Genomic DNA, 4,218 nt, shown 5'->3' on the forward strand with positions numbered 1-4,218 from the left:
GTTCCCCCTCTCTCTGTGCGGTTCCCCCTCTCTCTGTGTGGTTCCCCCTCCCACTGTGTGGTTCCCCCTCCCACTGTGTGGTTCCCCCTCTCTCTCTGTGCATTGTATATGTGTAATTTGTTAATTAGTAATTACTTGGTGTTACTCACTTAAGCTCAAATTAATGCAGAAATATTCACCATGCAATTACAAAAACAACTGAAATAAAAAGGCTTTAAAGCCTTTTTATTTCAGTTGTTTTAAAACTAAATGTTGTTCCTAAAGATGGATGACATCTTGGCTTTTTGAAGCGTGAAGGCTACCGTGGCTCTAATACGTACTTTGAACTGCACAGCGCGAGAGAGTTGATTAATATGATATATTATTGCGATATATGACCTCGCTGTTCGTCCTGGGGTCCACAGAACAGACTTTGCATAGTGACAATGCAAATATTACAACTTGCATCATAATCAAAAACATTACAGAATAAATAGGACCCGGCAAGCTCCTGACAATTCAATAATCTGGAGGGGGAAAAAGTGAAAAAGTCCACTTTATTCCAATGTCTCCAACACATTACAAATCCTTATATGGGCTGTAACACTCCTGTATTAGTATCTGTAAGAATAATAATACTACCCTATCTAGTTTAACTACAGTTAAGTTTACATTCAAAGCACATTGTGTGCTTCTCTGAGTTATTACAAATGTGTTGTGCTGCATTTCCTTCCTCATGCAGATTTTTATTTAAACATTTTTGAATTAAACAAATATAAAGTTACATAAAAAACAAGTTTCAAATTTGTACTGAAGTACTTGAGTGAATGTTCTTTCCTCCACTTGTTGTTTAATCTGGGACTTCCCCTTGTGCCCCAATGATATTATTCTTTCCCCTGCATGTTTTAGTGTATTTGTTCCATCACTGTAACGATGCTGTTAAACTTCACCCGGACAGTGTCCCGAGCAGGATGTAAAACAAACAGTGGAGACATTGTCCCAGGACAGTTTGTCCCTGCTCGGCCTCGGGACAACACACGTCTTGCTGATGATGAACATAAACAGCCCGGTCCGTCTAACGTCTCAGGTTTCCAGGGGGGACTCTGAAGCTGAGTCGGAGCAAGTGCTTCCCTACACGGACCGTAACATCATTTCAGATTCCTTTTCACTGATGCAATGAACATTCCCACGTGTGTGTGTGTGTGTGTGTGTGTGTGTGTGTGTGTGTGTGTGTGTGTGTGTGTGTGTGTGTGTGTGTGTGTGTGTGTGTGTGTGTGTGTGAGGGATTTTCACAGACTGTGCGAGCCAAACAGAAAAAGAACTCCCTTTAGCTTCTAACCTCTTAACTCTGATCCAAGTGGTGGGAAACAAAAACAACATATTACAAAAATGTAATGGTTTAGGGAATGTTTCATCCTAAATTAATTGACTAGCAATCATAAGTAATATATGACTGCCAACCATCTAGGAAATTGCACTTAAATGGTTGGGTATTACCATAGACCAATGTTTCCCAAACTTAGGGTCGGGACCCAAAATGGGTCGCAGACCCGTTTTATTGGGTCGCCCATTGTTGAGTGAAATGCATATCAATCTCATATGTGTGTAATGAGCGTTTTTCTCTGCTACATTGGTCTGTTCAGCTCAGATGCTGTGGTTGTGGGGGGGTCTCTCTCTCTCTCTCTCTCTCTCTCTTCTCTTATTATCTATTATTATCTTCTTTTATTTTCTTATCCTAGGAGGGGATAAGAAAATGAGTTGAGAAATGACTGAGACACAGAAAGGAGAATAGAGACCCTTTTCTGTTTTTGTTTACTTTCATAATGGAATAAATATACTTCATATACATTTAAATTCAAGTTTTGTTCCGTCTTTTGTCCACAGTTTAAAAATGTAGATGTTACAATGATTCATAGTGTATTTTTTTTGTAAATTTGGGTCCTGGGGAGACACCAAAATTCTATTTTGGGCCTTGAGCTGAAAAAGATTGGGAACCCCTGCCATAGACAGTTAAAGAAATGGACCAACAGGTCCCGTTGTTCTGGACGGAGACCAGGGAAGTCTGTTAGAAGCTCTTTCCCGGTGATGCTGAGCGTTACTGCGCAGCCTCCAACTGAGCTGGAAGACGTAGATGTGACGTGGGCAACCTGTCTGAAAGCTGTAAGTCCTCTGGTAGCTGTGCAAGAGAAATCTCAATCATTCCCAATCAGCAGAGACGAAGAGCGTAGGTATATGTTAGGAGATAACATGGACACAGGCTAATTACTGCTAACTAACATGCTAGTTAACATAGTACTAAACCTAAAAAGCTGATGTAAGTTCAAACTATGCGACAGTAAGTTGCGTGTTTATGACACAATCATTAGCCTATATTTACAAAAACGTCTGCTACGCAGCCATGAATTGAGGTATAAGGTAATGGAGCCTTTGACACATTGTTTTGTTTCTTTAGAAATAAACATCGGACAAATAGAGTCTTTAAAGGCTTCAGATGTAAAGTTAGTCACTGTCAAAGTGGCGTCAAAATGAATGGGAGTCAATGGGATGCTAGCGGCAGGTGAGTGCTTTGTAGCATTAAAATGGCGCCGTGGGAGCTACGCTTAGAGAGGAGAGGCCAACCCCCTCAGGGGTAGACTCCGCCCACTGCTGGTGGTTGCCACGGTATCCTCGGTAGCTTATGCCTGCATTCCAGATACAGTTTTTAGCCCGTAAAGTACGACTTCAAATCACGACTCACGACTTGGTAGCGTTCCAGGCAAAGTCACGACAAAACCTTATAGCTAGCGTTTGCTAGTGGCTAGCGCTAGTATCAGCTACTGCTAGCTGATACTTGAGCTAGCTGATACTACTGATTTCTAGACGCCGACATATTAGGTGATGCTTTTGATGCAAAATCATGAAAAATGCTAAAATATTTTCCCAAACTACTCTTCTCTCATCCTGCGGCATGCATCCCGTCCGTGAGCGTGCACGTCCGACTCACATCAACTACGCGGGCCACCGGACGAGACCTGCACCTGGGGGCTTTGACACTGTTCACACCTGATTGCCATTTGATAAATATCAAGTTAATAACAAAAAACCTTATAAAACCTTATAAAAAAAAACATTGTTGATTTGATGAAGACCTGAAGGCCCAAACATCATCACAATAAAAAGAGATGTGCACATGGAGCCAGAGTGTGCAACGCTTTTTTCTTATTTTTATAAGAAAATACTTAATCTGGGCAGCACCTTACTTTCATTTTTATGAGGCAGGGTTGGTTTCTGATAATCTTGGAAAAAATCTTGTGAAGCTGTTTTTTGGGGGTCTGTTCGCTGTATCAGATTAGTAACCTAAACGTAGATGTGCCAGTTTTAATTTATTTATTTATTATTTATTTAATTTTAAGTGTTGGGGAGTATAGTGCATGTGTGAAAAGTTGTTCAGCCTTTAGTTAAAGTCTAATAAAGTGCCTCAAGCGGTGTCACTTGAGTCAGCGTCATTTGGGACGGAAGACTAGAAGATTAAAAATGGAAAATAATCTGAAGGTGTGGAGTTAGAAAGAAATGAGACACTGCACATTTTTTAGTGCATGTTGTTGCTCTTTTTTTTTTTTTAAACAATTTTACTATTGTGAAGCTCTTACCGACATTGTTCTGTAAATGTTTCATACTAAATAAACTAAATTATTAATATCATTGACTATAATATGAGTGTTAATAGCATTATTAATGCTGATAATATCTGTTCGTTCTGTCTGTGTTTGTAGTTCACGTTCCTATAGGAAGTGAGTGGAGCTGCTCTCAGCCAATCAGATTTGCGGATTTGCTCCGACAACAAACAAAAGATCGGGGCTAGCTGAGCTCATTATACTTTTGTCGATCCGTCTACGCTAACGTTATTTCTGACTTTGTTCCCAACGACGACCTGCTCCTCTGTCTTTTAATTACTTTCTCAATGTCCTGCACGGCAGGCAGTCTCCTCCTAGTGTGTATATTTGTGGCTTTGTGTCAGCTAATGTCAACCTGAGCATTTTCAGCAAACAGCTTTGCCGTTGCTGGCCAAGCTAAAAACGCGTTAGCCAGGTTAGCTCCTCGGCTAACTAGCTAGCTCTAGCTGGTTAGCTCCTCGGCTAACTAGCTAGCTCTGGCTGGCTCTCTACGACCAGCGAAGCCAGTTAGCTGCTTCGCTTGCTAGCTAGCTAGCTTTGCTAAACCTCCCTTTAAAAAAAAAAAAAAAAAAAAAGAAAGAAAGAA

The sequence above is a fragment of the Etheostoma cragini genome, chromosome 12 (assembly GCF_013103735.1).
Source record: "Etheostoma cragini isolate CJK2018 chromosome 12, CSU_Ecrag_1.0, whole genome shotgun sequence".
In the NCBI taxonomy this organism is placed as follows: Eukaryota; Metazoa; Chordata; class Actinopteri; order Perciformes; family Percidae; genus Etheostoma; species Etheostoma cragini.